Here is a 12618-nt window from a genome sequence, read left to right on the forward strand (position 1 = left end):
GGTTGTATCCAGGCGGGAGGTGGCTCAGTTCTGGTCTGGGTGGCAATCTCATGGTCACAATTAGGCTCCATTGTCCGGATGCAGGGAGCGCTGACAGGTGCACGTTATGTGGACATTCCTTGAGACCATCTGGATCTCTTTCTGGCCCTAGAGTACGCTGATGGAGATGCCATGTTTCAACTTGACAATGCGCCATGTCACCACTCTGTGGTAGCACGCAGGTGGTTGGAAGAGCACTCCATTGAAGTTAAGACCATGGATTGGCCCTCTAGTTCCCCCAATCTTAATCAAATCGAGCACATATGAGATGCTGTCGATGCTGGTTTACGCTCAACTACATAATGCCAATTGTGGGTAGCAGTGCATGATGTGTAGGTCCTCATCCCTCCAGAACGATGCCTCGCCCTATTGTTGCGCGGTTGAAGGCTCGCGGAGGAGTAACTCATTATAAAAATGGCGTATAGCTTTTAGTGCCAGGAGTGTCAGAGGACATGTTCGACTCGCCAGGTGCAGGTCAGATCTTTTGATTTGACTCCCGTAGGTGACCTGCGCGTCACGATGAGGACGAAATGATGATGAAGACGACACATACACACAGTCCCCACGCCAGCGAAATTAACCAATTGTGGTTAAAATTTCTGACCCTGCCGGGAATCGAACCCGGAACCCCTGTGAGCAAAGGCCAGAACGATAACCATTTAGCCATGGAGTTGGAAGCAACTCGTTCGGTGCCTTCCCATGACTTTTGGTCACTCAGTGAATTATGGACTTGATGTATCGCAGTTTCCTGTTCCATTTGGAGAACCGAGATTTTGTGGGAGGAGTTCCTGTATTGTATGGCAGTCCTCGATCGTTCTTGCTAAGTATCTAGTCTGATTTCTAAGTATTATACCCACGAACTGCGATGTTGGGTGTTAGAGTTGCACACACGTACTGTAGAGTCTTCCTGTCCTCGACGAGTCTTTAGCAAGCCCATGCACATGTTGATTATATATAATGCCACTCTTCTCAGGTATCCACACAAAATGAATCATGTGTCCTATCTGGATAAAGGCGAACATTTTCTGCAGAATAATAAGGATATGTGCATTGGTAGATTAGCGTAATCTAGGCGTAGATAGCGTAGTAAGAACACTTACAGAATCGCTTAATATGACGCTCGGCCCATATATTATTTCCAATGTAGTCAAGAGCTGCATTAATCGCTATGATTTCTGCAGAAAATATCGATGTATCCGAAGGCAGTGTATATTGCGTTGCTACTGAGGTTTCTGGATAGAAGAAAGCACATCCTTTAGTTGAAGTAGTGTTGTCCTCTGAGCCATCTGTGTATATTCTCATTGCATTAGGCCAGTAGGTTGGTAGATTACTGCAACACTTGCGGACCACCCTGCGGGATGTAGCCTGTATGTAGTATATGGAATGGTATCGGACGTAACTGTATTTCGAGGCGCACTGACGATATGCTCACCTGCATATGGAAACACCATGTTTCTGTTTGATTGGTGCTAGGTCTTAACAACTTCGTGAAGTAATCATATAGTATGTCAAGGTGTGCATTTATAGTTCATTCTATCTCACTCACAACGGAATGTTGCGTAACTATTGTTATATATATACTGCATAGCTGAACTCTTGAGAGATGGTCGCAGGTAACTCAGCAATGTATAAATTAAAAGAACGGAGAATCATTGAGGAATTTATTTCTTGGGAACTTTCAGTTTAATATGTTTATTAGCCTATTTATAACTATCTGAATCATTCTGTTTCATAGCATGGTGTTTATCAGTTGTGTTATTAATGTTTACAGCGCGTTTTGAAGAACTTATACACGGCCCCATCTCGCCAAAACGTGTCATAAACAGCCATTAGCCCTATAAACACTGCTCCGCTCCTGAGCCGTTTTCCAAAACCATTCTCAACATGCGCTGTTAGTGCTACTGGATTGAGGTGATCCGTTCAATTTAAGTGATATTATAACAGTTAAATGACAATTAACAGCTCCAGAGATGAGCTCTGATTCAGTGGTCCGAACGATGTCTCGATATATTTCGGTGGCTACATTAGCATTCTTTCCATGGATTGCTCCACACTCTTCAGAGATTTTCTTCTGGTACACAGAAGATTGGTGACCATCACGGAGTAATTATTTCTGTTTTCTGTTTACCATATCAGATTTCCTGTATCCTTGATATCGAACTGGTGTCGGAAGTTCTGCGCCTAAGATGATCTTCTCCGTCCACGTTATTTCCCTTCTCTATGATCAGTTATATCAGGTATTTCTCATTTCAGGGGATTTGATAGAAACAGGCTGATTTCTTACGTTTCTGTAGGGTTAAGGCTTTACATGACTTCCCGTCACGGCGGAGTATTTCTGTGAAGTGAACGAGCCTACCCGTGAAATAAAGAAAATTCTGAGATACATTGACTGCAGTGATCTTTGACGAGGTCTTTGGAGTCCATTCTTTTACACCGTAAAGCAACAACAGTAATACTAGACACTCGACGAAACCGCATAGCGTGAGAGCCCTGAAGGGCCTTAGCCGACCAAGCTGCTCAGCTCCAAAGGCCTGCAGATTACGAGGTGTAGTGGTGGTCAGCACGACGCATCTTCTCGGCTGTTATTGTTGACTTTCTAGATCGAGGCGGACTACTCACCGTCAGATGGCTCCTCAATAGTAATCCCGTAGGCTGAGTGGACTTCGAACCAGCCCTCAGATCCAGGTGAAAATCCCTGACCTGGCCGTGAATCAGACCTGGTACCAACAGGTAAGAAGCTGGCACACTACCCCTACACCGCAGGTCCGGCCGATTGCACTCAAGATGTTCTAATCTTAGATGTTTCTTGCAATGCCTGTTGTGGTTTAAATGTCCACATCCTGATCCCTGTTTTGTGTTAGTCAGCATGCTCGGTACTTGCAATGTGACCTACTCTCAATGTTTTCTTTTATGTGTACGGTGATAACATACAATCGTGTCAGAAGCACTAATATAAAACAGTGTAAATAAAATAGTTTTAAAACTGTCGCTACCCAAAACTTTGCAACATTCAGTGCATCTGGCGTTGCATCCAGGAGGTCCTTCATTGAGCATGTAAGGGGACACATTGTGCACTGGAGCAGGTGAAGTGATGTCTGCTCGACTCTACAACCACACGATACCATCTCGACGTGATAACCCCACTTCTGAAGATTGTTCTTGCATCTCATACCCGAACGTAGTCCGTGAGCGATTTCCAGGTTGACCATTTCTCTCTTTGACCAGGAGAAAAAATCTCATTTGGTGTGTGCCAATCCTTTTCTATTACTGTATCTTGCATGCCAGGTGTCCCTGTTAAAGGTTCTGCTCACCTGAGGAAACTTTTTTTTTTCTCCATTTTAGTCTTTGCTGTGGCGGCTGATAGCCTTACAGAGGGTGGGTTTCAAATGTCAGCGCCTTCTTCGTCTCGTTGAATGCCCGAATGCCTGGAGGTCCAATCGCAGCAAGACATTATAGCTTCTCCGAACGTGCAGGCCGCAGATATCCTGTGATGATGCGACAGGTGTAATTGAGCGCCACGTCAACCATTATGGCATGGCTAGAATTGTTCCGAACTGGGCATGCAAACTCAGCTGTGGAGTAACATGCTGATCCTGCCAGCTTCAGAACGGCATTGTTCTGGCTGCCACTCTCAGGTGTTCAGTGTTTTTTGTAGGCGAGAGCACGATCCAGAGTAATTCCTAGATATTTTGGAGTTTTGCAGTGTTCTAAGAGTGTTCCTTCTAATGTAATCTGGAGAGTTCTAGCAGCTTGCCCGTTCCCTATGTGGAAAACACAGGTATGGTAGGTGATTTATTGCTGGCTGATTACCTTGCAGGTGTACGTACGTACATGCCATGTTTGCCATGTTGACATTTACCAGCGGCCAAAACTAAGCACCGCTATCGCGGCTTCCTGTTTGCGACTTCCGTTACGATATTATTGTACTATTCCTACATGAATTGTATCTTTTCTGACTGCCGCGTTCATCTTTCAAAGAAAGGAAGGAAGGAAAGAAGGAATATAAATGTGTGAGGTCTCGCATTCCTCCAAGTGAAAGAATGTTTGACTTCAAAACACCAGGTACATCAAGCCGCGTCAGTTACCCGTGAAATAAACCGTATAAGATGATGACGAAATCTGCGAACTAATTTCTATTATCCAGCCTAATTGTGAGTAATTCTATTTGCCTTACGTCGCACCGACACATATGTCTTATGGCGACGATGGGATGGGAAAGGCCTAGGAATGGGAAGGAAGCGGCCGTGGCCTTAATTAAGGTACAGCCCCGGCATTTGCCTGGTGTGAAAATGGGAAACCACGGAAAACCATCTTCAGGGCTGCCGACAGTGGGGTTCGAACCCACTAACTCCCGATTACTGGATACTGGCCGCACTTAAGCGACTGCAGCTATCGAGCTTGGTGTGAGTTATTCAGTGATAGTGAGTTTATAATGCGTAAAAGAAGAGAGTGAAAGCGATAATGAAACTCCTGCTGCTAGAGCTGTGGCAATACAAGGAACCGTGAAGTTGACTACAGTGGCTGGAAAACAGGTGATTTTCAACCTGTGATTCATTGATTTGATCGTAGTAATAGTAGCTTGCATGGAACGTTTCAGATATAGAAACAAAATTGCATTTTTTCAGAATAGTACAATCTGTAAACGGCATGGACATGAGCAATGAAACCTAGCACTGGCATGTGGTAATGCATGCAAAGTTAAAACTTAGCACTTTTACAGGGTTAGAGCCAAACTCCCCTCTTCTTGCTTTCAATAGGAACTGAAGCTTTTTCAGTTTACCACAGAAAAGTATTCGACTCGATGCTGAAGGTTTTATTTGTTCGTGAACGTGAAAAATCAATTTTATTATTATTATTACTTTATTATTATTATTATTATTATTATTATTATTATTATTATTATTATTATTATTATTATTATTATTACTGTGCCGACGTCAGTTGTACATTCTGTTAGACATTTGGATTTCTTCAACCTGGAATCAGTGGCGAGGGTGTACAAATAACTGCGTGTCCTTTTCGTATGTTACGTTAGAGAATTCCTACAGGACAAAATTCCAACACTACAGCATCTTTTAGAATGTATAACAATTACATTTGCTATTCGTTTTACGTCACTGTGATATAGAAAGCTCTTACGGCGACGATGGTGGCAGGGCTAGAATTAAGAAGGAAGCGACCATAATCTTAGTTAAGGTATGGTGTGAAAATTGGAAGCGCGGACTATTACTTTCAGATCTGAAGACAGTGGGGTTCAAATCCACCATGTCGCCATGTTTAACAGCTACGTGACCACACTCGCTCGTAATAGAAATTGTAGCACAGACAAATCAAAGCGAAAGCAAAGTCATCTCCGTGCAGGTCATCAGTAACCTCGACACTTGGTGGGGTAGAGTAGTTAGCTCTACGCCTGGCCGCCTTTGTTCCCAGGAATTACCCTGGTACTCATTTTTAGTGTAGGCTCTGCAAGAGGAGATCTCGCTTCTGAAATTTTTCGACTGCTTGATGGGGAATCTTTTTATTTCCTTGCTAGTTGTTTTACGTCGCAGTGACACAGATAGGTCATATGGCGGCGAGGGGAAAGGGAAGGCCTAGGAATGGGAAGGAAGCTTCCGTGGCCTTAATTAATTAACTGGTGTGAAAATAGGAAACCACGGAAAACTATCCTAAGGGCTGCCTACAGTGGTATTCGAAGCCACAATCTCACAATTACGTTTTCACGCATTAAAACCTTAGTTCAAATTCAATGCATTTGCCGTTCATTTTTCGCATCCTGACGAGATGTGCAGCATGGTTCAATGAACGATTTCCTGCGCAAAAACTACTGTATGCATCATCGTGTGAACATGTTAATTAAAATATTATGACATTGGCTCTCGTTCTCGCTGTGTGTATGTGGCCTGTAATTATTTCAGGATAATGCCAGGTTTATGATGGCATGTGATGAGCCTGAATGACAGATGAAAGGTAATTACAAGGGAGAACAGGATGTTAGAACTTTCAGTATTAATTAATTTCTCCTGAACTTCTGTGTCTACTTTTCCTGTAATCATCTGATAGGTATTAGAGAAAAAGTAAGCGGTAAACAAGGAAAGTTTTACGCCACTGGGCACAGTTTTATCCTGTAAAGAAAACTATTTTGATGCATCTTCGTATTGTCGATCTGTGTTACTGAACGTCGTGAGCCATGAAAACAATCATTCAATTCTTTTAGGGAAGAATAAGGCACGAATATCTGTGGTGTAGTGGTTAGTGTGATTAGCTGCCACCTCCGGAGGCCCGGGTTCGATTCCCGGCTCTGTCATGAAATTTGAAAAGTGGTACGATGGCTGGAATGGAGTCCACTCAGCCTCGGGAGGTCAACTGAGTAGAGGAGTTTGATTTCCATCCCAGCCCAGGCCCATTGGAAAAAACGCTCGAACAGCGCTCGAATATACTTTAATGAAGGGAAAATCCTCAAAATTTGAACACATTTCTAGAAAACTTCATGGTGATTTCCCCTTGTGAGTGAGTAGCGCAATTTTTAGAACGTTGGTTCCTACACCTAGGTTAAGTTATTATTTCAAATCCTAAGGTATGCATTACAATTATTGTAGTTTCAATCAAATGGAGCTGTGAACAACACGTCGAATGGACAATAGCACAGCATTCTTATACTATAGCACAAAGGGATTATGACCAAATTGTGCCTATACTCTGCCTGCCCTAGAATCAGAGCATGATAAATGTAGTATTTAGAAGTAACGTCGATCAGTGACTCCAGTTTAAATCCTAGTGCTGGCAGGAGCTGTCATGGATATACTGTACTTTATTGGTGAGCTTCATGTCAGATGTTATATTGAACTGTTTTTTAACTACTACTTATTCATTGAGAATGAGTATGTTCTTATCTACGTCTACCATGAGCATATACTGTAACAGATGAAGGACTCAAACGGTGTGGTCGACAGCTAATATTCATATCATTATGCACAGTACCGAAAGCTAGCTTCTTTCAAAGCTCTTTGCTGTACCATTTCCTCTATCAGACCTTATTGCATGAATATTTCAAGCATATGAAGCTCTTTTTCCAGTTAAACAGGGCGGAAGAGTCTAGCAGCTCTGCTGCTTCTTTCTCCAGGAATGATGAGGCGACTGTTCTTTTTCGGGAGTTTGAAATAAAGTGTTGAAGGAGCGTTAGAATAAACTATATCCACTCGTTCTTTTTTAGATGCTTCTGTAGGGTTGGGTAATACATGTATATATAGCCTCGTCTCCTGGCGTCGAGTGTTTAGTGTCAGCCAACGGAGATTATCTTGCTAACATTCACCAGTTACGAATATGAGGTAAACAATTATTTTAAAGAAATCGATGTACGCTGGCTTCCTCTACAGTCATCTTTATAGCCCTCAACCACCCATTTGGAAAAAGTGTAACATTCATTCAGCTGTTATCCACTTCTCAGATACACTAGAATATTGGCGTTGCGCGCCGGAGTGTACAGATCCTCGACTGAATGGCTGTGAAGTGGGATTTGGTTCAGTGTGTCTGGAGTTCGATTAGTCGTGTATTCTTAGTTCCTCTAGCTCAGGGACTGAATTGTGTGTTTGTTTATACTGTATACACCTATTCACGTACAGTACACACCAACAACCACTGAAACATGTGATTGCGTAATATTCCTGCAAGAAGTTAGTACAAGGAAGAGCATCCGGCCGTAGAACAGAACCGTGTCCACGTGAATAATGCAGGTAATGTCCGTGCCTCCTTCAACTGTGTAAAAGCAGCACAAGAAGTAGTATAAGAATAAGACTGTGTCTTATATTTATACCCGTGGCGTATAAAGGCTGTTGAGACACTTAGTCTGCCAAGATGACTCCTACCCAGCCAAATGACCTACAGAGAAAATGGAGTGTCCGTGGTCAGCGTTACGAAATTCTCAGCCACGGTAGAATGCAGTGTGTGTGTTGTGACAACACGCAGTACGCTTTCATTCAATTTCGTTTTTGAGCACAGCGAGCGTGTGCATGTGACTGGAGACTCTAACTGAAGCCCAAGATCGAGCGAGTTGGCTGTGCGGTTAGGGGCGCGCAACTATGAGCTTGCACACTGGAGATTGTGGGTTCTAGCGCCACTGTCAGCAGCTCTGAAGATGGTTTTCCGTGGTTTTCAATGTTCACACCAGGCAAATGCTGGGACTGTATCTTCATTTCTACTCCTAATCCTTTCCTACCACATCGTCGCCATAAAACATATCTGTGTCGGTGTGATGTGAAGCAACTTGTAAAAAAAAATTCCCAAGAAAAGCTCGTCTGTCAAGCGCTTGCAATGGGTACTCCGTACAGCTCATGCTTGGGGTCTTCGAAAGTGTACAACAGCGAATGGCAAGTCGTTGCAGAGCGTGTATTGAAGAGGATGATGCACATTTGAAGAGTTGTTTAAAGGATTGTAATATAATTTATATGTAATAACTTTTTCCTCAACCACCTCAAAATGTACTTCAGATATTTATTTCCGACCTGTCGTTATTTATTCACCCTGTACAAATTCTATACGAGAAGTGACTGTCTAGATGAGGCGCTATAAGCGTGCTCATCCACCTCGAAGGACGTAAGTTCGATTCACCATCAAGAAGTCGAAAAATTAATACTTCCACAAACGGAGAAGCACAAAATTCTGTGGTTCATTCAGCCTACGTTAATGTTAGTACAAGGATAATTTCGACAAGCAAAGAGCTAACCATTTTCTCTCTGTCTCCGTTTGCTGAGACTGTGGATGGCGGAACCGCGTTAGCTTCCACTTCTTCATGGGTCTTTAGGCGTCATAACATTTCAATAGCAATGCTTTTTCATATAACATGGGTCAGATAACCGAGTGGCATTGTCTCTGGATTTTACTATGGTAAGTGTGGTTTCAATTCCTGTCAAAGCACAACTAATTTTTAAAGTAAAAGGCATCGTTCCGGTGGTTTGGAATCAGAGTAGTATAATGGGAGATCCCACGGCCATGATCAAGATATGAACAGTTAAATGAAACTAACCGCAACATTCTCTCATATAAAAATTCAGTACCGAGCGATTTGGATGTCCAGTTAGGGTCGTGCTGCTGTTAGCCTAAATTTGGGAAATAGCGGCCCTCAAGATGGTTTTCCATAGTTTCCCATTTCTACACGAGGCAAATGGTGGAGTTGTATCTTAATTAAGATCAAGGACGCTACCTTCCCAAACCTAGCCTTTTCCCATCCTTTCGTTTCCGTGAACATTCGATTTATTAGTGTGATATTAAACCAGTAGGGAAAAAAGAAAGAAAAATTCAGCGCTGAAAAAGTGGTTTCATTTGATACGGTGGTCCACGTTGCGGTGATAAATGAATTTGCCAATTTATAATCATTGCCTTATAAACTAGTTTCTGGTGACAGTAAATATAATAACTTAATAGACCACAGAGGGTATCAAATTAATGCAGGTAGTATGTCAGTTTCTTAGCATTTTCTTTCACCATCCGTACGTTAATCAGCGAACGTTATTACGTCAAGGAAAGCATATTATATGACAATGTCAAACTGCTTCATCACAATCGGAAACTGTTATTGCAGTGTCATTCTCTCGAATATAACGCGCTAAAACTCCTCAAGTTTCACGAGCCATTACTGGCTAACTCAGGCACTTAACTTTTTGATGGTAACGTGTCATTATTCTCAGTGTTCTTTCCATTACTGTAATGAAGGGAATATTGAGTAACGTCAGCGATATAGACCTTAGAGGAAAGATTATGGGGGTGGTGGTTGTGATACGAGGAAATCAACTAGATGACCACGCACTCAATACAAACGATAAAAGAAGATACATTTCTGATACTTCAAGAAAACTGGTTTTGAGGTAAAGAAGCAGAAGAGTACGTTCCTCGTAAGAACTTGTATCTCACTCGCAGGATTGTCTGTATACAGAATGAAACAAAAGGTTGCACAGAAGCTTTGCATTGGTTTTCCGTGGTTTCCCATTTTCACACCAGGCAAATTCTGGGGCTGTACCTTAATTAAGGCCACGGCTGCTTCCTTCCAACTCCTAGGCCTTTCCTATCCCATCGTCGCCATAAGACCTATCTGTGTCGGTGCGACGTAAAGCCCCTAGCAAAAAAAATAAAATAAAATAAAAAAAGAAGCTTTGCATAAATGTAAAATCCACGAGAGGTGAGACAACAGTTTCTGCATTTCAAGCCATTGTTCCCGGTATTCACGTTACAACAAATTCTAATCCATCCTTACTTGGATCACCGCTTACAGTTGAGGCAGTGGAGAAAATTGCGAATCAAAAGCTAATAGAATTAATGAGGCTGTATGATGGTCTACGAGTGGTCAATTCTCACACGACATACTTCTTATTGAAGAACTGTATTTTTATTCTAAAATGTAATTATTACTTTCTGTGGACCACACCTGTATGGTTATTTCCTTCGTTCCTTGCTCAAGCTGATGATTTGACAAGAAGTTGCCTCAAGTCTCTACTAAGTATACAGTTTGAGGAAAATAACTGGATCCTGGCATGTTTACCAATAAGATTTGGAGGTCTTGGAATTCGTAGATTAACTGATATTTCCATTCCCGCTTTTCTTGCTTACGCTTCTGGGGTATCTGAATTTATCAAGTCTCTGTTCTCTGATTACGGCGATAATGTCGGGATATGCCATATGACTGCCGCAAGATATCACTGGAATGTCATGACTAATAACTTGAACCCTACGGCATCCCTGGATTCAAAAAGAAGTTGGGATATGATAAACACCCGTCAAATTTTCGATTCTTTGCTTCTGTCATGTCCAACAGGAATTGATCGAGCACGATATCACGCTCTCATGGCTTAAGGCTTTTCTGTCGGCTAACTTGGGAAAACTTATGGATAACTTGTCTTTTTGAAATCGCAATCGGCTTACATCTTGGTTGCAAAATACGCCAGTCACATAAGTGCAAATGTGGAGCGGAAGTCGACGTTTATGGCCGCCATGCTTTAAGTTTCCCTAAGAATGGTGATCAGATTTTAATACACTGCTCAATTAATGACATTAGCAGAAGAGCTTTTACGTCTGTCGATGTCCCTTCTATCTTAGAACCGGGTGGAATTAGTCGCACAGACGGAAAACGCCCTGATGGTCTGACTTTAGTCCCATGGAACAAAGGCATGTCTTTACCGTTACTACTTTAGCACCATCTCATTTGCCTCACACTTGCAAGGCTGCTGGTTCTGCTGCAGAATTGGCCGTGCGCAATAAAGGGGCGAAATACAGAGCAGTAACGGACAACTACATCTTCGTGGTGTTTGCAGTCGAAACGATGGGGACGTGGTGTCAAGAGGCTAAAAGTCTGATTTCAGATATTAGCAAACAATTATCAGCAATCACTGGAGACTCTTCTTCAATAGAATTCTTGAGGCAGCGGATAGGAATTGCTATCCAGCGAGGAAACGCTGCCAGCGTTATGGGCATGTTTTCGGATCATGCTCCACTGGACGAAGTCTGTTATCTTACACTTTAGACTTTCGAGCTGGAGCGAAACATTAGAAAAATGATAGCTGAAATATTGTTTCGTAATTATATAAATGTATGCAGTTACTGTCAGTTCATATTGTAATTTGTTAAAGAACATCAGAAAGTAACTGTCAAACGCAGTTCTATATTTCTGTTTGTGAAATATTATTAGGTATTAGTTATTTATCACCAAGAGCTGTATGCCCAGTTAAGTTTGTGAAATAACATTATTATTTATTTACCTACTACTACTACTACTACTACTACTACTACTACTACGCAAGTCTTCATTCCATCCCTGAAGGGGACGCTAGGCCTTCTAGTCGGTAATGCCATCTCCCTGGGTCAGAGAGATTTGATTTAGTGAAGGAGATGTTCGGAGAAGGTGAGGTGGTTGGCAACCGTGGCTTTTACTAGAAATTACCCCCGCATTAGCCATAGTGCAGGAGAACAGAAAACCATTCTCGGGACAGCCGACCGTGGGTTCCTTCCACTCCCCGTCTCCTGAATGCAAAGCTGCAGAGGGACGATAGAGCCGTGGCCACCGCTACGGCCGAAACCGACTCCGCACCCCCGACAGCAGACTATTTTTTTTTTTTTTTTGAGGGCTACATATACTGTTCCGGATCTCTTTGTAGAGATTTTCATGTCTATAATTCTTCCAGACATACTTGGAGTCACTGTTGACCTTTTAGACGACATAAACAAGAACTTCGTTACGATGGCCGGTTTTTCATATAAAACCAAAACCAAAACCAAACCCCATGGCCCAGCAGCCCCGAAGGGCCATATCCTACCAAGCGACCGCTGCTCAGCCCGAAAGTCTGCAGATTGCGAGGTGTCGTGTGGTCAGCATGACGAATCCCCTCAGCCGTTATTCTTGGCATTCTAGACCGGGGTCGCCATCTCACCGTCAGCTCCTAAATTGTATTCACGTAGTCAGAGTGGACTTCAAACTAGACGTCAGGTACAGGCAAAAATCCCTGACCTGGCCGGGGATCAAACCCGGGGCCTCCGGGTAGGAGGCAGGCACACTATCCCTACATCGTGGGATCGGTTATCTTTCATAATCGTTACTAA

This window comes from Anabrus simplex, chromosome 5 (assembly GCF_040414725.1).
Source record: "Anabrus simplex isolate iqAnaSimp1 chromosome 5, ASM4041472v1, whole genome shotgun sequence".
Taxonomy (NCBI): Eukaryota; Metazoa; Arthropoda; class Insecta; order Orthoptera; family Tettigoniidae; genus Anabrus; species Anabrus simplex.